This window comes from Ahaetulla prasina, chromosome 1 (assembly GCF_028640845.1).
Source record: "Ahaetulla prasina isolate Xishuangbanna chromosome 1, ASM2864084v1, whole genome shotgun sequence".
NCBI lineage: Eukaryota > Metazoa > Chordata > Lepidosauria > Squamata > Colubridae > Ahaetulla > Ahaetulla prasina.
The window spans coordinates 34,735,419-34,762,599 of record NC_080539.1 but is presented as its reverse complement, the minus strand read 5'-3'; the positions used below and the strand labels follow the sequence as shown (position 1 = coordinate 34,762,599).

Genomic DNA, 27,181 nt, shown 5'->3' with positions numbered 1-27,181 from the left:
GATAAAATGCTCTCCTGGAGACGGTCGCCAAATGGTCTTCAAAGGACAACCGACCATCCAGGAGCACGCCCAAGTTGCGTACCTTCTCCATCGGGCCAATGATTCACCCCGACAGACAGCCGCATCTGCAGCTGACTGTACCGAGGTGCCGCATCCACAGCCACTCCGCCTTGGAGGGATTAAGTTTGAGCCTGTTCCTCCCCATCCAGACATCATCACGGATGCTCTGCACATGCGCAGAACCTTCTGCGCTTGCACAGAAGCACCACGCACGAGTGAAGCAAGCATGCATGCGCCTCCCGATTCCAAACTAGTAGCGAAGGTAAGTGGAACCCACTCCTGTTATGTATGTATGTAAGTATCAGTGGTGGGTGAACCGGTAGTGGTGGCGGCAGGAGGCTCCGCCCACCCACCCAGACATCATCATGGATGCTCTGCATATGCGCAGAAGGTTCTGTGCATGCACAGAAACACCACGCACGAGTGAAGCGAGCACGCATGCGCCTCCCGATTCCAAACTAGTAGCGAAGGTAAGTGGAACCCACTCCTGTTATGTATGTAGGTATATAGCTGTGTGTCTGTCTGTCTGTCTGTCTGTCTTGTCTGTCTGTCTGTCTGTATGTATGTAAGTATCAGTGGTGGGTGAACCGGTAGTGGTAGCAGCAGGAGGCTCCACCCACCCGTCCAGACATCATCACGGATGCTCTGCACATGCGCAGAACCTTCTGCGCTTGCACAGAAGCACCACGCACGAGTGAAGCAAGCATGCATGCGCCTCCCGATTCCAAACTAGTAGCGAAGGTAAGTGGAACCCACTCCTGTTATGTATGTAGGTATATAGCTGTGTGTCTGTCTGTCTGTCTGTCTGTATGTATGTAAGTATCAGTGGTGGGTGAACCGGTAGTGGTAGCAGCAGGAGGCTCCGCCCACCCACCCAGACATCATCATGGATGCTCTGCATATGCGCAGAAGGTTCTGTGCATGCACAGAAACACCACGCACGAGTGAAGCGAGCACGCATGCGCCTCCCGATTCCAAACTAGTAGCGAAGGTAAGTGGAACCCACTCCTGTTATGTATGTATGTAAGTATCAGTGGTGGGTGAACCGGTAGTGGTAGCAGCAGGAGGCTCCACCCACCCGTCCAGACATCATCACGGATGCTCTGCACATGCGCAGAACCTTCTGCGCTTGCACAGAAGCACCACGCACGAGTGAAGCAAGCATGCATGCGCCTCCCGATTCCAAACTAGTAGCGAAGGTAAGTGGAACCCACTCCTGTTATGTATGTATGTAAGTATCAGTGGTGGGTGAACCGGTAGTGGTAGCAGCAGGAGGCTCCACCCACCCGTCCAGACATCATCACGGATGCTCTGCACATGCGCAGAACCTTCTGCGCTTGCACAGAAGCACCACGCACGAGTGAAGCAAGCATGCATGCGCCTCCCGATTCCAAACTAGTAGCGAAGGTAAGTGGAACCCACTCCTGTTATGTATGTAGGTATATAGCTGTGTGTCTGTCTTGTCTGTCTTGTCTGTCTGTCTGTCTGTATGTATGTATGTAAGTATCAGTGGTGGGTGAACCGGTAGTGGTAGCAGCAGGAGGCTCCACCCACCCGTCCAGACATCATCACGGATGCTCTGCACATGCGCAGAACCTTCTGCGCTTGCACAGAAGCACCACGCACGAGTGAAGCAAGCATGCATGCGCCTCCCGATTCCAAACTAGTAGCGAAGGTAAGTGGAACCCACTCCTGTTATGTATGTAGGTATATAGCTGTGTGTCTGTCTGTCTGTCTGTCTGTCTGTCTGTCTGTCTGTCTGTCTGTCTGTCTGTCTTGTCTGTCTGTCTTGTCTGTCTGTATGTATGTAAGTATCAGTGGTGGGTGAACCGGTAGTGGTAGCAGCAGGAGGCTCCACCCACCCGTCCAGACATCATCACGGATGCTCTGCACATGCGCAGAACCTTCTGCGCTTGCACAGAAGCACCACGCACGAGTGAAGCAAGCATGCATGCGCGCCCTCCCGATTCCAAACTAGTAGCGAAGGTAAGTGGAACCCACTCCTGTTATGTATGTATGTAAGTATCAGTGGTGGGTGAACCGGTAGTGGTAGCAGCAGGAGGCTCCACCCACCCGTCCAGACATCATCACGGATGCTCTGCACATGCGCAGAACCTTCTGCGCTTGCACAGAAGCACCACGCACGAGTGAAGCAAGCATGCATGCGCCTCCCGATTCCAAACTAGTAGCGAAGGTAAGTGGAACCCACTCCTGTTATGTATGTATGTAAGTATCAGTGGTGGGTAGCGGTCAGAAAGTCTAGGCGAAGGAGAAAATGATCTGACCATGACAAAGGTTCAACAACTAAATCATTTAAAACCAGATCATTAGACCACTGGCCAGAGATAAAAATCAGGTCTAGGGTGCCTCCCCCGACGTGGGTAGGGCCGTCAATTAACTGAATCAGGTCCAAGGCCGTCATGGAAGCCATGAACTCCTGAGCTGCCGAAGATGCTATGCCGGCTGATGGCAAATTGAAATCCCCCATGACCAACAGTCTGGGGGTTTCAACTGCCAACACGGCCAGCAACTCCAACAGCTCAGGCAGGGCTGTAGTCACGCAGCAAGGAGCCAGGTACGTGATCAACAGGCCCACCTGAGTCCTACGACCCCACTTCACCTTCTGCAGCAGCCCCAGTGAGTAAAACAGCTGAGGCAGGGCAATCCACTCTGCTGCGCTGATCAGCTGGGCTTCAAACAAAGGAAATACCTTATTTTTTGGAGTATAAGATCCAGACTATAAGACGCACCTACCTTTTTTGGTGAGGAAAACAAGAAAAAGAAATCTGCCTCTGCCTCCCAACAATTTTGCCTCCTTGAAGCAAACAGCAAATAGCTTGCTTTACTTTCATTTTCGTTTTCAGCATAACTTGATTAGCACAAGAAAAAAATAGCCACTAGCTGGCTGAGGAATTCTGGGATTTGAAGTCCACAAGATTTAAAGTTGACAAGGTTGGAGCCCCCATCTGTGCTTGAGAAACTTGCAGTAGCTGTCCATTTTTTCTTGGCTTACAGTACTTTAAAGTATGCTTTTTTAATCTTCAAAAACCCTAAATAGATTTAAGCTTGGTTGTCTGATGGAAGTTTGATCTGCATATGAGTATGTAGAAACATTAAGGTCAGCAGGAAAATCCCCATTTTGGAATCTAATAGTTCAAGGTCCAACTATAGCAGGGTCTCAACCTTGGCAACTTTAAGATTTGTGGGCATCAACACTGAGTTTCTCAGCCAGCAAAGCAAAGCTGGCTGAGGAATTCTGGGAGTTGAAGTCCACAAGTCTTAAAGTTGCCAAGGTTGGAGACCCCTGATTTAGAGCACTGTTCTATGCCCAGAAGAGGCTGACCTCTGGGTTATGAGAGGAATAGAATAGAAACAGTTTTCCCCCCCATGCCATCACTCTGCTAAACAACTAATTCCCACAACACTGTCAAACTACCTTGTAGGACTGTATTACTATTATTTTTCTCATCTTTCCTATTACTTATTTCCTTATTTTCTTATGACTATAACTTTGTTGCTTGTAACTTACGACTTATATGAATTGTTTTATTTAGTGTCTTGGTATGATTTATGTTGATTGCTTACTTAGTATCCTTGACTATCGCTGAGTGTTGTATCTTACGATTTATGAAGAATGTATTTTATGATTATGATTTATCACTTACTGTTTGTATGGACACTGAGAGCTTAAGCACCGGAGACAAATTTCTTGTTTGTCCAATCACACACGGCCAATAAAGAATTCTAATTCTAAAATAGCACATTCCTGCTTATGTTCCTCAGCAACTGATATTCAAAATGTGGAACCTCTTAATTCATGAGGCAGTGTATAGTCCATTAATAGTCTTTTCTTCTATTAGCTAGTGAATGCAGTGGTGGTATTCAATCGGTGTAACAAACGGTTCACTGAGTACGCGCTTTGCTCCGCCCCTACATGCACGGTACATTTGAAAACAGCTCTAAAATTTACCTTCTACAGCAGCCCCAGTAAGTAAAACAGCTGAGGCAGGGCAATCCACTCTGCTGCCTGATCAGCTGGGCTTCAAACAAAGGAAATACCTTATTTTTTGGAGTATAAGATCCAGACTATAAGACGCACCTACCTTTTTTGGTGAGGAAAACAAGAAAAAGAAATCTGCCTCTGCCTCCCAACAATTTTGCCTCCTTGAAGCAAACAGCAAATAGCTTGCTTTACTTTCATTTTCGTTTTCAGCATAACTTGATTAGCACAAGAAAAAAATAGCCACTAGCTGGCTGAGGAATTCTGGGATTTGAAGTCCACAAGATTTAAAGTTGACAAGGTTGGAGCCCCCATCTGTGCTTGAGAAACTTGCAGTAGCTGTCCATTTTTTCTTGGCTTACAGTACTTTAAAGTATGCTTTTTTAATCTTCAAAAACCCTAAATAGATTTAAGCTTGGTTGTCTGATGGAAGTTTGATCTGCATATGAGTATGTAGAAACATTAAGGTCAGCAGGAAAATCCCCATTTTGGAATCTAATAGTTCAAGGTCCATCTATAGCAGGGGTCTCCAACCTTGGCAACTTTAAGATTTGTGGGCATCAACACCCTGAGTTTCTCAGCCAGCAAAGCTGGCTGAGGAACTCTGGGAGTAGAAGTCCACAAGTCTTAAAGTTGCCAAGGTTGGAGACCCCTAATCTATATCACACACATAGCAGGGAGTTTTCTCTTATGATATTCCCAAGAATACACTCTTCCAGGAGTTATGCTCTGGCCACAAACTATTTCTCTTTTGAGGAAAAGGCTCGAGAGCTTCTTCTTTAGCAAGGTCTTTTGACATTTTAATTCGCTTAATAGTGATTTTATCTGTTTTTAATGACGTTTTAAAATATTAAAACAAGTTTGCTTTATCCATATTGAATGCCATGTGGGAATAAATTGTGCTTATGTATGTAGGTATATAGCTGTGTGTCTGTCTGTCTGTCTTGTCTGTCTGTCTGTATGTATGTATGTATGTATGTATGTAAGTATCAGTGGTGGGTGAACCGGTAGTGGTAGCAGCAGGAGGCTCCACCCACCCATCCAGACATCATCACGGATGCTCTGCACATGCGCAGAACCTTCTGCGCTTGCACAGAAGCACCACGCACGAGTGAAGCAAGCATGCATGCGCGCCCTCCCGATTCCAAACTAGTAGCGAAGGTAAGTGGAACCCACTCCTGTTATGTATGTATGTATGTATGTATGTATGTATGTATGTAGTATGTAATTAAAGCATCTTTCCCTTACTGCACCTCATTTTGGTTTTTTTGGAAAGATTTGGACTTTAAAAAGTCCCAATTCAGCCCTAAAGGTTCTTCATGTTCTGCAATCAGGGGGAAAAAATCCAACTTTCTGTTCCACTCCAGTCCCTATCATTCCCCCTGTCAGCTGTTTACTGCCTGTTCACAGCATGGATTCGGGCAGCTAATTGTGTAATAGATGATCTTGTTTGTTGGGCTTATTGTCAGCCTTGTTAACCTCCCATCAGGGGTTTCTCTCATTTCTCCCTAACTGCATTGTGCCTCTGGTTTAGCTATCCTAGCTTGGGGCCTTTCCTACATAGTCATTTATTTGCTCAAAGAGGCTTCTTCTTAATTCTCATTTGTGGTGCCCAATTTACCAGATCTCTCTTCAGCCTTCCCCAGCAGTACCTACCAGAGTGTGAGACTATGACTCTTATCATTCATAGCCAAGCTTTTCCCATGCCACTTTTATAGGCAAGTCCAAAGCAATTGCTGCCTGAAATCTGTTTGGGCACAGGTCACAATTTGAATTGTTTTAATTGGACAAAGGGGCCTGTTAGTATTTAGGCAATTGCTAGTCCAGAATCCTGTTTTAAAAGTGAGAATTTCTTAGATGCTGAACATACATGAAACTATGATGTACAAGCTGAACATGCATGAAACTATGGCATCCAGAGCTTCTACCATAGTTTGTCTAATATTCTGGAAGCACACTGGTTCTGAATTAGGAATATCAACAAATTTTGTTTTTGTTACCATTTTTAAGGAGATCGTCCAAATGTTCATAACTTGAACTACTTTACAGATTGGCACTCTTGTCTGGATTTTGTTATTCAATTCTCAGCTGAAATATTAAAATATATCTACAAAAAATGTGCGTGTTTGGATGTGCACACGAACGTTCTTTCACTTCACCAAAACTGGAGTATAAAAGACGTAACTCTGTACTAAAACAGAGTTGCTTGCTTCAAAAGAAATCCAGGTTTGTTTCTGGCATATTTATTTAAAACCTTCTCAGGGCATCACATGTGGAAAAGAAGTGATTGCTACCTAAATGGTCTACTGCTGTCTTCAGTGCAAAAGAATTTCAGAAGGGAAGAATCTCTACTTCTCCAGATGTTGTTGAGATCCCCAATTTCTATCATTTTTGCCAGTCTGATGGTCATCAGAGGTAATAGAAACCGAGTATTTGGAGTTTCACTGGTTCTTCATTCCATTGCCTTGTAGAGAACCCTTCCCAAATAAGCGTCCTTAACAACACCATAATCCGAAGGTTTTGTAAAGAGCAGCTTTTCTACAGTTTTTTAAAAAACATTTCCTCTATAACAGGTATTTGTGTATGGTATGCATGTAAAGTCAAATGAGGGCACTACAGTATGAAAGGATTGGAAGATTAGATTGCATAAAATCCACGAATGAGCCAAGAGTTTCATATATTTTTTTTAAAAAAAAGCTTGGCAAGAAATATTCCAATTTAAATAATTGGCTCCTCCTGTTGGTTGTTTATTCTAACATTCCCCAATATTTTGCCTTTCAACCAACAATGCTGCCAGTTAAAGCTGAGCTGTGCTGAATTATAGCACCACTTTACTAATGCTGAGAGAGGCAAGCATGACTTTAAAATATGATTAAGTCTGGAGGGTCTTCTCTCAATATTTTCTAACTGAGTTGTTGCTTTTAAGAGAGGGTAACCAGAAATATAATAGTTATTCCTACAAATGGCCTTCAGGGAACAGCTGCAGATCAATAAATTCAGGGACTGATGCTTCAATATAGGATTTTGCAGTTCATATCTTAAGACTTCTCAGCATCTAAATTGTGAAGTCAGACTGTATAAACTAGAGGTCTGCAACCTTAAACACTCAAAAGAGCCATTTGGACCCGTTTCCCACAGAAAAAAAAACACCGGGAGCCACAAAACCTTTCCTGTGCCTGACTATTTCTTGATGGCCACAAGCTAGCATTATGTAGTTGAATTAAACCTTCTGTTTTCTTCCAAATCTTTTCTTTTCTTGGATTTATCTATGGTTGGCCTACCGAGGGTTGAAAAGCTCAATAAATCATGTGCTGGCAGGGGTTGCATATTGGCGGTTGTGATGCATATTTTGAGTGATAGGGAGCCGCAGCACAGTGGTGAAAGAGCCACATGCAGCTCCAGAGCTGAAGGTTGCTGACCCCTGATATAAACCATCTAGTTCAGTTCTATCAAGTAGCCTTTCTGGTAAGGCTACTTGGACTGCAAAATCCAGGTGACCACCAGGTGACACAAAGAGTTATTCTACCTGGGAGAAACCAAAGATGGAATCTGGGATCTTCTGCATGCAAACCACATAGTCAACTATTCAGCTACAGTGATAACTGACATTCCATATGCCTGGATACAGTGCAGTGTAATAGAGATTCAGCATTATCATCATGGCCATAAAATGTTTCAAGTCTGGCATATCATATATTACATTTCCATTTACAGTATCAACTGAGACAACTGTGTTCTTAAGGAAAGTTAAGGCTATTTCTAGCTACAGCAGGACCTTTAAGATAAGAAAAAGCCTGAAGAGCAGCAAATACATCTCTCTTTATAGTTGTCAGCCTACTGTGTAGACCAGACTGGGAAATCAACTTCACATTAAGGCTACATTTACTTTTATTGAGATTGGCTATAATAATAGAATCTTGCAAATCTGATTACTCTATCTCCTCTGTCTTGTTACGCTTCAGTAAATTTAGCGAGGTGTCTGTCTGAGCTGCTTCCAAATGTTATCTCATTCTGAACTTTCAAAATGTTTCGTCCCTTTTTATCTTTGTATCAGTTCTTGTATATTTCCATCAAAGTCATCTTCCTTCCTTTACAATAGCAAAGTTCAGATACCTCTTAGAACAAAATTCCTAGGTTATTCCAATGAAATACTTCATTTTTAGCACAACCAATATTCAAGAGTTTTGGGGTCATATTAAGTTCTCAGTGATAAATATAGAAAAACCAAGAAGGGTTGTCTCACAATGAGATGGGTGGGAAAGAAGAAGGAAGGAAGGAAGGAAGGCAGGCAGGCAGGCAGGCAGGCTATTTAATTTTGAAAGAGAGAGGACAACAGGATAGACAACATGAACTGTTTAGAAGTAGATGAGCAGAAGAAACAAAAGCTTTGAACATCTGCAGAGTGCTTATGTCAATTCGCCAAAAACTGTCAGGGTACCAGACAAGTTGATAATTATTATTTTATGTATCTTTCTAAGCTTTTACATTGCTTTTAACAAAAATCCACAAACAGCAGTAATTAAAATTATATGCCACAAAAACAAATCAGGTATGGCTATACTGAAAATCCAGAAGAAAGCCATTCCAACCCATTCAAGAAACGACTTGGGGTACTAAAATGGCTGTTAGAGTTTCCTGAAGCCCGGCAGTGGTGGATACTGACAGATCCCAAATGGGCCATTCATAAGTGAGGCTGTGGCAGAAAAGTTCTTTCCTCCTACTTTAATCAAATTTCAAATTTGTACAGGTAAAAGGGGCCTCCATTCTTATTTATTTATTTATTTATTTATTGTTTATATTTATATACCGCCCTATCTCCCAAAGGACTCAGGGCGGTTTACAGGCATTTAAAAGCAAATAAATACAATCTAAAAACAATTAAAAAACTTATTCAAAGCCTAATAATTAAAAATATAAAAAATAAAACCCAAGTTAAAACCCATAAATTAAAATCTAGCTCAGTCCTGCGCAATTAAATAAGTATGTTTTAAGCTCGTGGCGGAAGGTCCGAAGGTCCGGAAGCTGACGAAGTCCTGGGGGCAGTTCATTCCAGAGGGTGGGAGCCCCCACAGAGAAGGCCCTTCCCCTGGGCGTCGCCAGACGACATTGCCTCGCTGACGGCACCCTGAGGAGTCCCTCTCTATGAGAGCGCACGGGTCGGTGAGTGGTATTCAGTAGCAGTAGGCGGTCCCGTAGATAACCCGGCCCTATGCCATGGAGCGCTTTAAAGGTGGTCACCAAAACCTTGAAGGGCACCCGGAAGGCCACAGGTAGCCAGTGCAGTCTGCGCAGGATGGGTGTTATGCAGGAGCCACGAGGGGCACCCTCTATCACCCGCAGTTCTGGACTAACTGCAGCCTCCGGATGCCCTTCAAGGGGGGCCCCATGTAGAGAGCATTGCAGTAATCCAGGCGAGACGCCACGAGGGCGTGAGTGACTGCACAGGCATCCCGGTCCAGAAAGGCGCAACTGGCGCACCAGGCGAACCTGGTAGACCGCCCCCCTGGAGACGCCCGTCAAATGATCTTCCAAAGACAGCCGTTCGTCCAGGAGGACGCCTAAGTTGCCCACCCCCTCCATCGGGGCCAATGACTCGCCACCGATGGTCAGCCGCGGATTTAGCTGACTGTACCGGGATGCCGCATCCACAGCCACTCTGTCTTGGAGGGATTGAGTTTGAGCCTGTTTCTCCCCATCCAGACCCGTCGGCCTCCAGACACGGGACAGCACTTGATAACCGTTGGGGTGGTCCGGCGTGGAAAGGTACAGCTGGGTGTCATCCGCATACAGCTGGTACCTCACGCCGAAACCACTGATGATCTCACCCAGCGGCTTCATGTAGATGTTAAACAGAAGGGGCGAGAGGATCGACCCCTGCGGCACCCCACAAGTGAGGCGCCTCGGGGCCGACCTCTGCCCCCCTGTCAACACCGACTGCGGCCGGTCGGAGAGATAGGAGGAGAACCACCGATAAACGGTGCCTCCCACTCCCAATCCCTCCAGCCGGCGCAGCAGGATACCATGGTCGATGGTATCGAAAGCCGCTGAGAGGTCTAATAGGACCAGGGCAGAGGAACAGCCCCTATCCCTGGCCCTCCAGAGATCATCCACCAACGCGACCAAAGCCGTCTCTGTGCTGTAGCCGGGCCGGAAACCGGACTGGAACGGGTCTAGATAGATTTAGCTAACCTTTAATGATTGCCTTCTAGAAAGCTTATATTTCAAAATAACTTCAGGAATAGAGCATAGTTATTGAAAAAGAATTTTGGAACTGTACTGATTGGCATATTTAGGTATCTATCATTGCCTCCTCTCCCCCAATCTGATAGCTAGAAGTTTTTATTGGCCTCAGAGTTTGGCAGAAAAAAAACAAACCCATACTGGCCAAGAACATCAAGCAGACTTCTGCACAGATATCAGAGGCTCAATCAGAGTCATTCTTTACGCAAATCACCCACTCTCTGACCAAGGTATGGATTATCCTCTACAAGCTCTAGACTGCGTATTTCAGAAGTGGGCATCAGTGGTGGGTTGCTACCAGTTCACACCAGATCGGGCAAACCAGTGGTGGGAGGTTCCACCCACCCATCCAGACACTTATTTATTTATTTATTTTATTTATTTTATTAAATTTTTATACCGCCCTTCTCCCGAAGGACTCAGGGCGGTGTACAGCCAGAATAAAAACAAAATATATACAATTTAAAACAACATTTAAAAAGAGCAAATTTTAAAGGCTGATTATTAAGTGCCACCCGCACATATTAAGTGCCACCCGCACAGAAGTGCCACCCGCGCACGAGTGAACTGGCAGTGAGTGGATTTGGAACCCGCCCCAGTGGGCATGTAGGATATATGGAGGCCACAGAGTCCATGAAAGTTATATCATTAATCATTCTAACTGATAATTTTAAGCTGCATATCTTTTATTTAAAGGAACTAAATCTTGAATTGACTTAATGCATCTGAATTTTTTTAAAAACAAACGAGCAATTCATCCATACCCCAGAATGAACATTTAAGTCTTATGCTGTATAACTGTGTCATCAAATCATAATCAAAAGGATGCCAAAAGAAGTTGCTTACACTTGTCCTATTTGAAAACCAAACTGTCACTGAAAAGTCAGAACCAGAGTTCTGCATGAGGAAGCCTGGAAGAGTGCAGGGTTATAGCACTTGCTATCAAATCAAGACTCCAGACAGTAACTTCGCCACATGTGGTCGGTTCAGTTTCCATCCAATTAACTCGTTTAATGCTCAGCTTAACTCTATTGAATAGAATTTGCAGGAAATGTTGACTGGATCATCTCCTTTGTAGTGCAGTGTACCAAATGCCAGGTCTCAGTAGATTCCTTTGAATTCTTTTCTCCCTTGTAGTTTTTGATGTCAAAAGCCACACGGAATTGTCTCTTCCTTTCTCCTTTTCTCTGATTTGTGGTATCCAACAGAATATGGCATATCCCATTGACTCATTAAAAAGCAATGCTCAAAAAAACATTCAAGGGAGTTATTTTTTATTAGAGCTGAATCAGCTTTTTGTTTCTTAGCCAAAATTGTATTATTGTGATTGATCCCTCCAATATATAGTAAGCCTTTGTGGTATTTGTTGTTTATTCTTATGTGTGGGTAATCTACAATTAGATACACAGTGTAAGACTGATGGAAACTTAATAATTCAAATCAAACCAAGGAGCTAAGAATTATTAAATTAGCATCTAAGAATATAGGCATTCCCAAGATGGGTGTCTTTCTGTAAATTTAGGGGACTTAGGACAGAACAATATTTCCAGATATTGAGGAAGCACTTTGGGTATGGTTCCACGGGCTCGTATCACAATTGGTATAGCAACCGATCGCCTTTTTCCATAAGTGTTAAACTTCAGTCTACATGTCGTGGTATTCTATATTTTTTCCCAATTGTTCTTCCACAGTCCTAGTATAGCAACATCAATGAATCAGACTTTTTTTCTTTTCAAAAACTGTTATGTCAGGAATGTTATAAACAAGATGCCTGACTTTTTGGATCCTAGTCCCATAGGATCTTAACCTGCTCATTTTCCAAAATCTTTTTTTTTTTAATTTGCATTTATATCCCGCCCTTCTCCGAAGACTCAGGGCGGCTTACACTATATCAGGCAATAGTCTTCATCCATTTGTATATTATACACAAAGTCAACTTATTGCCCCCCAACAATCTGGGTCCTCATTTTACCTACCTTATAAAGGATGGAAGGCTGAGTCAACCTTGGGCCTGGTGGGACTTGAACCTGCAATATTGCAGGCAGTTGCTGTTAATAACAGGCTGCATTAGCCTATTGAGCCACCAGAGGCTCATGTTATCTTCTCAACTTGATGAGCCCAGTTGTTTTTGCTATGCTCAAATGTAAAGTTCTAGGAAAATTTCCAATGAATAATTCTGGCAACTCAATCATGACACCGTTTTTTATCAGTTTGTGAAATTTTGCTGCAGCCATTGATCACATGGTCAATTATTTCATTCTTTCCACTTCAAAGAAAATGTTTGCTGTTGTTTGTTACATGTTGGAATTTTCACCTTCATGCGTTAGCTAACTAATTGCTTAGTTAGTTAGCAGCTTTCAGTTCCTTTCTTTAACAATACATATCTTAACTAACTTCATGTGAGGTTTTTTTAAAAATCAGCTTTTCCTTCTTTATTCTTCAAGTTTTGGCCATGTATTGGCTTGTTCTTCCAATTAACAGACTGGTTTTTAATTGTTTCTTTTCTATATTCAGCCTTTCTTTGCTGTTTTCAAGAGCTTTCCTCGATTGAGTTCCTTCAGCAAACTTTCTTGATTTGTCTTAAAGTAGTCAATATGCCATACTTTTCTTCCTCCATGGTTTGTTTCATGTGTAGGAGTCCTTATCGCTTTTGGCTTTTGGCAAATACAGCCAATCAATATAAATTTTGGGGTGCAAAGTATGTGCATTATCATTAGTTTTGTTTTCTCTTCAGATCCAAGTTATCAAATTCCATCTGAGTTCAGTCAGCTATTCCTGTTGTATAATCAATAACAGGAATTGCCCAGAATTGGACTTCCTTGTTTTTTTCATGTGAAGATGTCTAAGAAGCTTCTTCAGCTCTGACAGGATAGCAGGGAATGGAAGGATTTATATTCCTAGCAGGCAGCTGATAATCTGCATCCTTTTAGAAGGTCCTTGAAGCACTTGGAGGTTTATCTGGACCAGGAGCACTACTCAGATGACCCTGAGAACACAGATAAACATTCCTACTCCCACATCATTCCAAGGACGTTCATCCCAAATTATATAGCTAAAAGTCTGTAGAGATTTTCAGTCATCCAGGTCATGGTTGTTCAAAGGTGCTTTTTCAAAGGTGCTGAAGAAGCTTCTTGGATGAGAAGCAAAACGTCTTCAAAAGAAAAAACAAGAAAGTCCAGTTGCCTCCTGAAAAAGCACCTTTGGGACGACCATGACCTGGATGACTGAGAATCTCTACAGACTTTTAACTCATTGAAACTGACTGACATGAGTAATGATGGACATTCTTTCATTGGAAGTTCTTAAGCAGAAACTCCAAACATGGCCATCAGTCAAGGATACTCATTTGCAAGACCCTACAGTAAACAGAGGGTTAGAGTAAGTGTAAGACCTCCAAAATAATTTTTCTCTTGAAAATTCTGTGATAATTCATACTATTTTGTTTAGCTGTTAAAAAAATTATTCAGATTTCTGCAAATTAGTATTTTTGTTCAAATTACCAAGTATGCAATGGCCTGAAGTTTGTGTGCTGTGCATTTGATTTATGCCTATGGACTAGTACCACTCAAACTCATCTGGTGCTATATATCCAAAAATAATAGAATTATAGACTTGGGAGGAATTATAGAGAATGTGGAATAACTCTAATATCATCACAGACTGGCAAGTGCTATCATCCTTGTTCTTGCCCCAACCATGCAGAATTCTATTTGTTTGACATATTTTCAGCAGGGCAACAAACAAGGTTTACTTCATTGTATCATTTGTACAACTCTGTGAGATAGGTAGGCTGAATATAAATGACTTATCAAAGGCTCCATAGTAGACTTGATGATAGTTCAGGGTTTTTAAGCGAGACAAACCCTAAAGCTACTGTTATTATTTCAAACGCAACTTCAGCTTCAATAGGAGACAGATTGGATATAAAAAAGGAAAAGAGAAAATAAAAGAATCTCCTGAAGATTTACCTCAGTTAATATTGGTGACAATACTGGAAACAGTTTATTTTATAAAAGGTTAAGGAACTTTTCTCTTCAGATATATCTGAATTACAGCGCTTCTGAGATTTTAATAAAAAGGGAAAATACATTTAATAAATGAAAAATAAGCTAAATGTCCATCACTGGTGAAGTTAGTTGGGTCTATAGAAAGTTGTTGTACAACATTTGCAGGACCATAATATTCCCACCTATGTTGTAAATCCAAAATATTAAGCTGCTTTTGAACATAAATTCCATTCAAGATGAATGTATCAAGACGAAACTGTTCTAGATTCTTTATGTTTAAAATATCAGTCTGTGTATCTTTGACTAGAACAGAGACTTGATTATAACATTAATAATTATGTCTCAGTATTTGAATTGTGTTCTATGTTCTTAAAGAATCTGATGACAGGAAGGGAGTGTGTTTTTTGCATCTGCCCTTGTTCTCTGCCACTGGAAGAAATTATTAATGATAAGCATGATGCTATAAAATCTCAGCTGATTGAAATGGTTTCTTAATTATTAGGGCTGTTTAAATAATTTGATAAGGCACTCTAAGATTAGCATGGCTGCTTTGAGACCCTCTTGAGGTCTTCTAGGTATGCATGTTCACCAAATGGTTTAAGGAAAAAGCAAAAAGTTAAACAACATAGGTATACAAAACTAGCACAATGAATCATGGATTTACAAGTTTTACGAGAAAGTTGGGAGAGTTGTAGCCCTATGGATGTTGCTAAACTACAACCCTGTATATCCGAAAAACATTTTCTTAAAAACAAGACCAAACTTTGGGAAGTCATTGAAGCACCTGCATAGAACCTTTGGAAGGTATAGTCACTCTGCGATTTCAAGGAATAAATTTAGGAAGTCCTGGAGAAGACCTGGAAAATGGAAGTTGGGAGATCCAAAGATTCTCTTCTAGAAGTCATTGTAGGTCCTCACACCTTCACCTCACCTACTGCTATGGGCAATGTTTTTTTATATAAAAAATTTTTATTTCCATTTTCCAACATCATATTTATGTATAGTCTGTTATCCATCATTAATCATTAATTTTTATTTATTGCTGATTCGGGCCTGCCTGACTGTCACTTCCTTTCTTCACCACCTCCCTCTATCCTCTACTACTTTCCCCTCCTTCATCTCCTTCACTTTACTACTTCCTCTCCTCCTTCTTCACTCCTCCCTTCTTCCACCCTTTCTAACCTTCTTATTCCCCTCCTCCTTCTCAACTCTTTCCTACCTACTTTCTTCCCTCCTTCTACTCCTCTCTCCCTTTCTTTCTGAAATGGCAGTCGGGCAGCCCCAATATCATTTCAAATTTTAATTCCCCCCCGGACTTCCCAGAGCAAATACCAGGTATTATGACCAACAATCATAAGCTAAAGTATACAAAATATACATAAACTCCCACCCCTCACTAAAACTTTAAATCCCCTCACAATAAAAATAAAGAGATAAGAAAAAATAAGAAAAAAGAAAAAAGAAAAAGAACAATACCAATACAATCATCCTTTCACATATTACTTCTTCTTACAGTCCATTTTTAAAATTAGTCCATCTTCTCAAATTCAAATTTTCTCCACTTGTATATTCCTTCAAATTTCATAAGTCCATTTCTTAAATTACAGTCCATCTTCTCGAGCTCAAATTTTCATCACTTATATATTTCTTCCATTGTCATAACATTTATTGTCTGATCTTCCGATATTACTCCATCAGTCAAATATCATTACGAATAAAGTCTCTCAGATACAATATTTCCAACTTAACTTCATAACTTTTACTGTCTATAAATGTATCAATTAAAACGAATAATCATTTAAGTTACATCCACAATATAACAGTAAACAATTAACATCATTACATCTACATTATCTAAATTCATAAATTTTACTTTCCATCCTTCACAATTAAATAATATCATCCCATAGGTTTATACCTTACAAATAACAAATAACAAAAATCGTATAATTTATATCCTAAACAAATCAATTTTAGAAATTAACCATAATCATCGTATTCACATCTTAAACATTTCCCCCTCTCCTATTCTATTTTCCATCATCTCCAAACCAGTTAACTCAGCATCTAACAACAAAGGATTCCCACTCTTTAAAACATTAATATAGAAATGTCTTGCTTTCATAACTGTACTAAGAAAATACTTTCTACCTCTAAAATTCACTGACAAACCCATTGGAACTTCCCATCTAAAATATATCTGATGTTTCTTAAACTCATCCACTAAAAAAGCAAATTCTCTTCTCCTTCTTAACATTTTAGGAGGAATTTCCTTCATCGTTTTTATATCTTGTCCCAATATTTGAAATTTATTTTTATAAAAGGCTTGCAAGATTTCATACCTAACCTTTTTAGTTGTAAAATAAATAACCACATCCCTTGGTAATCTATTTTGTCTTGCCCACCAAGAATTAACACAATAAATTCTTTCAATATTAATCTCAAAGTCTTCTGGCTCCACACCCTTTATCTGAGCAAAAGCTTGCGTAAATCTCTTTTAAATTTTCCTTCCTACTTTCCCTCAACCCCCTCACCCTTATAGCATATTCCATTAATCTATATTGTAATATTACTCTTTCTTCATCTGCCCTATCTACCTTTGCCTGTATATCTTCCATCCTATTATCTAAGTTCCAATTGTTTTGATTCTTTTGAATTTCCTCTATTTTCCTTTGCAACTCTAAATTAGCTTTATTAATTTCTTTCAAACTATCCTCCATCTGAATACAAGACCTTAATATTTGCGAAATTGCATCCTTTACCATTTTCATTTCCCTCTTCTGCTCTTCCGCCACTTCCTTAAAATCCAACATCTCTTTCTCTATTTCATCAAATTTTTGATCTATTTCTGAAAAACGAGTCTCCAGAAACTCCTGTAAAAATTTCTTAATTCTTCTTTAATTTCTTCTTTTAATTTTTGTATCTGAACTGAAGAAATTTCAAAGTTTTTAGTGGCTTTTGGTACTATTTGCTTAAAAGCAATTTTTAAAAATATATAACCTACCCAATAACAGAGGACAAAAAGGGGTTAAAAAGGAAATATACAAAAAACTTTTCTTCTAAATCACTATAATCCCAAAGAAGAAAAAATATAAATCATAAAATTCTCATTTCTTCCATTTAGTCAGTATTTTCTTGTATATCTCCTAGTTCCACACTAGCTGTTAATAAGCATTTCCTTAACTTTTGTTTCCAATACACAAATCGCCATTTGCTTGCATTCCACAAAACGCCATTTGCATTCTTCTCTCCTATCTTCGCAACAAATGTATCCTCTATTAGGGGCTTGCAGTCTTCTTACAAACAAATGCTAGAACTCCAGTTTCTGCTCTGTCCGCATTACAATCCATCACAAATCAATTTCTGCCGCAGAGATTGGACGCTACGTTTTTTCCTGCCAAAAGGCAGATGCCCTCTGAGTCTGGAGCTTTTTTCAGGCTTTGGAAGGAGCACTCCCCTCAAGCCTCCAAAAACTTTTCTGGGGCTTCTCTGGGTGGCTCAACTTCAGCCTGAATGCTCATCTCTCCCTCTTTGCCCGAGGGGAGATTTACAAGCTGCCGGACAGCTGATTGACGCTGTCCTGGCAGCTCTACAGACTACGGGGTTAGCAGTCTAAAAAAGACTGCCATCAAAAAAACGGAGCCAAAACGGAACCGGCAATGTTTTAAAGTAGTATCTCCATCTATCTTTCAGAGGACTTGTTAGCTAATTTGTTTCCCCTTATGCCAGTGTTTGAAAGAGATAGGCTATTACAACCTATGCTACTTATCTAGCAATTAAAACATGTACATGCAGAAAGTGAATTAGTTTCTATAATGCTATATTCTGGCCATGCAGCATAGAAACTAAAAGATTGAGAAATAGACAAATCTTACTAAAGATAAAGAGAATAAACTTTATTTTAAAATACAATACTCCCTTTTTACGATAAATACCAAAATGTAAAGTTAATGGTAAATGAGGAAAAATACCAAGCTATTCAGATCACAGTCAGTTTAAAAAACCCACTGTAATAAGGGGTGGGGGGACCTAAAAACTTTTTTAAAATATAAAACTTTTTTCAGAGTATGGAGGGCATTCTGCTGCAATGACTGTTGCTTTCTGGCAGGATTTTAGAAGAAATTCTGCAAACATTATTATTCCACATCATAACATTACAAATTTTAATTTCATGCACTTGTCTGATTTGTGCATCAAAGAAAGTTTTGTATCTTACACAGAAAATTAAAATTAAAAAATTTACACAGAAAATTAAAGAGAATGAAATAATAATGAGACAGTAACCCAGTACCGAAAAACAAAAATTAAAATCATAACACAAACTCTTTGTTAGACTTATTATCATAATAGAATCACCTTGAAACAGACATTCAGCCTGTAATTATCACTAGGTCTTCTCAGTTTTAATCAAATGTTATGGGGAGATGATAACCCCCACTCTTCTATCCATACCGTTATTCCAGAATGGCCCTTAGTTTTAAAAGTGTTTCTCTTTTCAGCAAAGATTACTTGACTCTACATGGAAAAAATGTCTTAACTCAGAGGAATGTGTAGATATGCACCTATGGGAATGGGAGTTTGTATCTGAGCTCGTAGCTTCAAATCTTCTGAATCATAATTCTACAAATGGATGGAAATTAATCAAGGAGAGAAGCAACCTAGAACTAAGAAGAAATTTTCTGACAGTTAGAACAATAAATCAGTGAACATCTTGCCTCCAGAAGTTGTGACTTCTCCAAAACTGGAGGTTTTTAAGAAGAGATTGGACAACCTTTTGTCTGAAATGGTATAGGGTTTTGTACTTGAGCAGGGGGTTGGACTAGAAGACCTCCAAGGTCCCTTCCAACTCTGTTGTTCTATTCTATTGTAAATGTGATAATAGAAAAATTGAATTACAAAAATCTTTTATTGTTAACAGCCCAGAGTCACTTAAGTGATATGGGCGATGTAGAAATGGGATGAATAAATAAATAAAGGGTTAGTAGACATTTTGCCTTGATTGCATAGTCCTTGTAAATACAGAACAGAATAGCGTTCTTTATAAGAAAATAGCCACACATATGTGTTTGCATGTGTGTGTGCCTTTTTGACAAAAGTGCTTAGACTCAAAGAACACTATTTATCAATTTTTTATTCTTTATAACCGCCCTCCCCAACCAGGTCCTTGTGAATGTGTGGAGTTACAACTCCCTTCATTGAAAATCAAAATGCCCAATATAATCTCTTAGCTTGACAAACCTGGAAATTTAGAGAAGTTGGAAAGCTGCTTGTTTGTGAAATTTTGATGTGTCTAATTAAGATGTAGATTTGGCTTTTTTTTGTTTTTCTCCAGCACGGATAAATTGGGTGGCAAAGCATCCGTTTAAATAGCTTTTCATAAATGTATTCTATTTCTTTTTCAATCTTTAACACAAAACGGCTGTCAGCCACCTTTGCACTTGGTACTCCCACTTAGCACTTGAAGCTCTCCTGTAAGAAGTAGTTCACAGCATCCCTTTTGTTTGCCAACTGCTGGATGGTGTGAACTCCAAGTGCCTGCTCTCTTTCCCAGCCCCTCCTTTTCACAACATTTCTGTTCACAACCCATGACTGCTAAGAAAACATCGGCCTCTGTGATGTATTTCCCGAAGCAGCTGGCAAGAAATGAACACATGTCACTGCAAAAATGGAGGTAAAAGTTAGCGAGTCTCTTCTTTTCTTTAAGGCCAATATTGTTGAAGCTTTTAGCTTTCTTGTAAAACTCTGTTAAATAGGTGATTGACCATCTGAAGTGGAGGCCCAGAGCTATTTCTATCTAGGCTAATAGTTTGTGCTGATATTTATTAGATTTACAGCCAGTGGTGGGATTCAGCCAGTTCACACCACTTCGGGAGAGCCAGTTGTTAACTTTCTGAGCAGTTTGGTAAACTGGTTGTTGGAAGAAATCATTAGGGCAGAGAATTGGTTGTTAAATTACTTGAATCCCACCTCTGCTTACAGCCCACTTTCATTCTGGAACTCAAGGCGGCATACATAGGGCTCCTTCCTCCTAGTTCCATACAAAACAATCCTGTGAGCTAGACTAGACTGAGAGAAGGACAAATCCATAATACATCTAGTGTACTTCTAGAACAGAGGGTAAGCTAAAACCTGGCTCTCACCATTCCTAGTCCAGCACTTTCACTGCTGTGGTATATTGACTCTCTAGTATACATATCTCCTTAAGTGCAGAAATATCAAAATGATGTTTTTGCAGTATTTATGAATGAATTCATAATTACATAACTGAGAGTAGAGAACACAGAGAGTATCCCAACATAATTACTCTCACCAATAGGTAATTGCTCCTCCCCCCTCTTTTTTGTTTGGTTTTTTTTAATAGTGATTTTATTATATAAAAGCAGGCAACACAAGCTGATTGGATTAGAAATGTTTTCAATTCCTTGTATTTTACCATCCTCTGTCTACAATTTTCTTAGAGTCATGCTTGTCAAAGCAAATTTTACTGTATTCGGTGAGTACCTCCCAGTGCTACAGACAAACTAAAAGTAAAATAAGTGTTTATGAGTGTGTCTGGAGGGCAGAGGAGTAAAAATACAAGTCGCAGTGTGCAACTTACAACTTATTCTTGTCTGTGCCTATTCCACTGCGGAAGATGCAAGCTCCAGACTATATACATTGAAGTTAGTCCTCATGATTTTGTCCCACGTGAATGCAACTCTTGCCTCATTAGTGGGATTTCACAGGAATTCAGAGATTGTCAAATTCCACCCATGGTTTTTCACTGCTTCCTTTTCTTTCCCCCTCCACAAATAAACCCATTAAGAAGAAAAAGACAATATAGCTGCACAACTAGCTACAGAAAATTTTAAATTTGACAAAAGGGTTAAAGAGGCAGGCACTGCACACCAGAACAACTAGACACAAGAACAGTTTTTTCCCGAAGGCCATCATTCTCCTAAACAAATAATTCCATCAACACTGTCAAACTATTTACTGAATCTGCACTACTATTAATCGTCTCATAGTTCCCATCACCAATCTCTTTCCACTTATGACTGTATGACTATAACTTGTTGCTGGCAATCCTTATGATTTATATTGATATATTGACCATCAATTGTGTTGTAAATGTTGTACCTTGATGAACGTATCTTTTCTTTTATGTACACTGAGAGCATATGCACCAAGACAAATTCCTTGTGTGTCCAATCACACTTGGCCAATAAAATTCCATTCTATTCTATTCTATTCTATTCTATTCTATTCTATTCTATTCTATTCTATTCAAGAAAGGAAATAATCTAAGGAAAATTGTATACTCTAGAGCTGCCATCATGATTCAGATGTTTTGTATGCTGTATGCCATTTCCCAGATGTCTGGGACTACATATACCATGATTCCAAGCCATTTAGTGTACTATTCAGGCACCAGTTTCCTCTATCTGCTTTCATACTGTCTTGACTGCATAAATGGCAGATCTCACCCTGTTTCCCTTGATACCTTGTCTGGTTTTACTTTGTAATTCTATGATAATCAATTTGAGTGAAAGAAATACTTTTTTCACACAGAGAGAGACACAAGTCTTTATGTTTTTTAAACTCTACATTGCTTCCCTCCAACCCTGCATGAGCTGGTCACAAGCTAGCATTTGACTCAACTTCCCATTTTATTGGGGTTCAACTCTACCATTGTGTGTTTTGATCAAGACGGCGGGAGTTCTAGAGGAAAGAGAAGAGTTCCCCTATGAATAGAAGAGTTTCATCTCAACTCTCCTGTGCCAAAAATAAATTCTACAAGCTGCTCATTAAAGTGAGACTGGAAAGTGGAACTTGCTAATGACTCCTGGCTATAGAGTAGAGGTGCTTTGCGCTTTTGTATTTTGTATTGTTAGACAAAAAAAAAATGAGTTCACCTTTGATACTTCATATTTTTTTAAAAATGGAATCCCAGAAGCGAAGATAAAACGAAGAGAGAGAAGGGGAGGAAGAGATTTGATTCTACTAGAAAGAGGACAGTGGCAGACCATTTTTCTTTTGCTTCTTGAACTCATCTTAAACAAGGCTTGATACGTTAGTTATTGGGAAAAGTGACATTTTGATTTTTGTCCTAGGCATCAAACAGGGTTAATGCCCCAGATGGGGCAAATAACAAACCCCTGATGAAATTATATTACCCTATAGGGCGGGAAAGCTGAAAGCCCGGGTTTGAGACCAGAGTTCCGCATGATGGGGCGAGCTCCCATTACATACTGTAGCTTTTTCCCATCTAGCAGTTCAAAAGCATGAAAATGCAAGTAGATAAATAAGTAATAAATAGGTACCACTTTGGTGGGAAGTATGTGTGTGTGAGTCAGTTGTGTTGTGTTGTGTGTGTATGTAAAGTGTGAAAGTTGGTTTTCGAGTTTTTTGTGGCTGTGTGAGGTTCCTGCTTGTTGCAGGGGCCATTTTGGGTGAAGTGCAGCTGCTTTTACATTGTGTGTGTCAGTTGTGTCGTCTGTGTGTAAAGTGTGAAAGTTGGTTTTTGGTACCTCTTATTGTTTTGTGCACTTTGTTTATTATTTTTATTATTTATTGTTCTTGGCCACGCCCACCCAGTCACCTGACCACCAAGCCACACCCACCAATTAAGCCTCGCCCAAAGAACCAGTAGGGAAAAATTTTAGATTTCACCCTTGCTTAAAATGAATTATATTTCTAATTCACCTGTCCTCTTAATTCATTTTAAACTTTCTTTGTTCAAATTGTTGGCAAGCCTTTTGTTTTTAAGTGTTTTTATATCTTTCTAATTGTCTTTTTACTTTTAACTTTAAACTATGTTAAAGGATCACTGACCAGGTGGCTTGATCACTTCACTGCTAGGAAGATCTCTATGACTTTCAATTTTTTTCAGATTCTAATGTGGGTTAGAAAATAAAGTGGGTGAACCCTTTAAGCAGGTTCCGTTTGAGGCTGTGAGCTTGATCATTGTTCCTCACCTCCTGGTTACCTGCAAGATAATATTGTGGGTTTACTTGCAAAGATCTGCCTTCTAGAGCACAGATGAGCAATTCCATTGCTTCTCCTTATCCAGAAGAGATTTGCAGGTTCAAGCTTGTCATCCACCTCCTAATCTCCATCTCAACATTATCCCTGCAGTGTGCAGAAGAGTTAATCTGCCTTTTTCTCCATCTGGAAGCCAACTTTCTTTCCAACTTTCCATATCCTCCCTTGCCTGTTCAGATATTTGGTAACCTTAACATAGAGAGACTTCTCGTGCTAGTAACTTTTTTTTACTCAGGGTTGGAAATATTATCACATGGTTTTGGATTTCCAGTCAGTATCTCTTCAGAATTGAGAATGTGGGGTAAGGAATGCAGGTCAAGATAATCAAAGATTTGGTAAGAGGACACCTATCTGCTTTGGACAAATTCAGATCTCCTGGACCAGATGATTTATATTCCAAGGTACTACAAGTTGGCAGATGTGATCTCATAACCATTGAATGAAATCTTTCATAGTTCCTGGATCATGGGGAAACTGCCAGAAAGAGCTGATGTGGTTCCAATCTTCAAAAAGTGGAGGAGGGGTGGAGAAATCCAGGAAATCAATATCTGGGGAAATCATCACTGGAGCTGGAGCTTTTCAAGAAAAGATTAGAGAACCTTTTGTCCAGGATGGGCAGAGGATTACACTAGAAGACCTCCAAAAATTCTTCCAGCCCTATGATTCTGTGACTGGAAAATTTGGCAGAATGGGGCAGAAGTTGGTGAATGTTTTTACATGTTTTTACTCCAAATATTTCTGCCTCATAAATTTAAATTTACTATTGAAATGATCTGATCCTTTCTATGCACAAATAAATGTACCATTTATTACATTTGCAGCCTGACATAAAACAACTTAAGGAGTTGTTTCTTCCCATGTGAATCATTTTTAAAGTCGAATTATAAAGCCTGTTTGCAGCATCTAAAGTATATGTGGAGAGTCAGATTAGTGTAATGGTTAAGGCACCAGGCTAGAAACCAGAAGACTTGAGTGCCAATCCTACCTTAGTGGTGGGATTCAAATTTTTTTACTACCGGTTCTCTGGGCGTGGCTTGGTGGGCGTGGCAAGGCCTAGTGGGTGTAGCAGGGGAAGGATACTGTAAAATCTCCATTCCCTCCCCACTTCGGGGAAGATTACTGAAAAATCCCCATTTCCTCCCAATCAGCTGGGACTCAGGAGGCAGAGAATAGACCACTCATAGGTGGTCTTTACCGATTCTCCAAGCTACTCAAAATTTCTGCTACTGGTTCTCCAGAACTGGTCAGAACCTGCTGAATACCACCTCTGGTATAAGCCAGCCAGGTGATTTTGAGCCACTCCCAGCTCTAGGAAGAAGGCAATGGCAAACCACTTCTGAAAAACCTTACCAAGAAAACTTTAGGGAATTATATCCAGGCACTCGCTGAGAATTGGACATAATTGAACAGGGGAAAAAATCTTTCTTGCACAATGCCTAAAGTCATATGATTGTGATAAAAATAATAATTCTCACCCATCCTATAGAATCTGTAGTCATTCACAAGTCTGAGCACTGTGCTGCTCTTCAAATGAGGGCTCTATTACAAAATAATAGCAGTTTGCCTTCACACTCTTAACAAGAATATTTCTGCTCAGTCTGCTAGCTAGTAAATCAAACCCCTTTCAAAATATTTTTGAATTATAATATAAATTATATACTGTTGTAGCTAGGCTATCCCTGCCAAGAAAGGATGTATTTGGTCTAATGAAAACTGGTAATTGGCAGTTCTGATCAGATTCCTGGCAAACCCCCTCCTCTCCATAGGAATATATTGATTTGCTTAATGGCTGCTGTGTTTACTCAACAACCAACAAAAACAATAGTAAAATTGGGTCCAGGCATGTAGGGTAACTGTCATGACATACAACCATCATGACTTATGACGGAAATTCCAGGCTCCATTATAATTCTACGTTGAGGACTACCTGTATTTAGAACTGGAAAATTATCTAATTCTCAAATCTAGGAGCCACCATCCCACAAGGATTGCCATGAATCAGTTTTAGTTTGTTTGTTCTCATCTATCCCATCACTGCATCCAAGCATTGGTTGGGAATATTTGGTCATATTTGAATCTCCTGATTCAAATGTGACCAAAAAGTAGAGGTAAGTGTCCATTTTATATCAGTGACACCAACTCCAAAAACCCAGATGACCACCTGTAGAGGTTTCATAGGTGTTCAATAGCTCTATGAACACAATAGTGCTCATAGAGCTATTGGTATCTCACAACACACCTAGTACCTTGTAGAAGTATAGTCAGCTATTACTACTTATTGAGAACATCCTGACAAGTAAGATTGTAATAAGTGCCACTGAATCTCAATTCATGGAGAAGATCCAGTGAAGTACTGTGGCCAAAGGAAATAAAAAGCCACTGGAGAATAGGGTTGGAAGGTCTTCTAGTCCAACCCTAGAGTTGTTCATCCGCTCTCTTTTCCATGCAATAATGCTTCTATCAAAACTAATGTGGCTGATTCTGAATGAGAGATCTGACTTTACACATATTACATATTTATTGAAGTATTGATTGATTGATTGATTGGGTACCATCAAGTTGTTGTTGACTATTAGCCACCAAGATAGGCAAGATCAAGAAACAGACACAGCAGAGATCCCAGGAGTATATAGGGTAGGATAATAGGATCTTGAAAACCTGTCCGAGTTAATCGTCCCATCTTATACTAAAAAAATCAGCATGGGATTTTATATATATACATATAATATATATATATATATATATATATATATATATATATAGGTCTTTATTATGGGTTTCTTAAAATTGGAAGTGTCTTGGCGGCGTTTTGAAGTCTCATTCGTCATCTTCAGGCTTCAGCTTTGTGCTTCTGGAAGCAATTGCTCCCAGAAGCACGAAGCTGAAGCCTGAAGATGACGAATGAGACTTCGTCAAAACGTCGCCAAGACACTTCCAATTTTACGCGGGAGAAAACCCGAATAACCAAAGACCTACATACAAACACCCGCGAAAACCTCAGAAAATATATATATATATATATATATTCTCATGCTTTTCTCTTAGGACTATGTAATCTTTCCTCAAAGTCCCCCTTAACAATTTGATTATTCTTTCCTCATTCCCAAGGCCATCCTTTACACTTTAACCAGGTTAAAGTTTTGATTATAAGGCCCAAACAACTTTGAATCACAAGTCCTAACAAATTCCCCTTCCTCATTTTAGATCCAGATGGGAGATCCTGGAACACATACTAAATACTGCTGACTGGCTGCTTGCAGATGACATTTCTTAATGGCAAAGGCATGCTCTAGAACAGTATTGATGAGCCTATGACATGCGTATCAAAACTGACACACCATGACGTTTTGTGTGACAACCCTGCATTTACGCCAGCATTCACCAACACTTGACAGCTATTCTAAAAATTATGCCCTATTCTCATGTGATTCATGAAGGCTGCAGAGGCTCCATGTACATGGAGGGTGTTCTTGTGCAGCGTCAGGACCCTCCAGAACTCACACGGGAGGAGCTGCCCTCATGCAGCCTCCAGAGCCTCCAAAAACCATGTGAGAATGGGACGTGCTTTCACACAATTTTCAAAGGCAACAGGAGAGCATTTTTGAAAGCTGCTTCACAAAAATGGCATCGTGAGACCCAGAGCAGCCCCAGGTAGGCTGTTAACAGAAAGAGAACACCATCAGAAGGTAAGCGGCACATGACAGATGCTGTGGAGCACTAGGCAATGGGGCAATTGGGCACACATACCTTGGGGAATGGCAAAATGTGGTCTTCTAGAATGGCAGCAGTAATGCTAGGACTAAAGTCAGAATCAGAATCAGAATAGAGCTGGAAGGGACGTGGAGGTCTT

The 27,181-nt window shown here is 40.2% G+C and overlaps 1 protein-coding gene across 1 annotated transcript in view; it reads left to right on the top strand.

Annotated features, from left to right (window-relative positions):
• Positions 1 to 27,181, top strand: part of XKR6 (XK related 6) — a 201,685-nt gene that overhangs the window by 140,542 nt on the left and 33,962 nt on the right. The gene's annotated exons all lie outside the window — the stretch shown is intronic.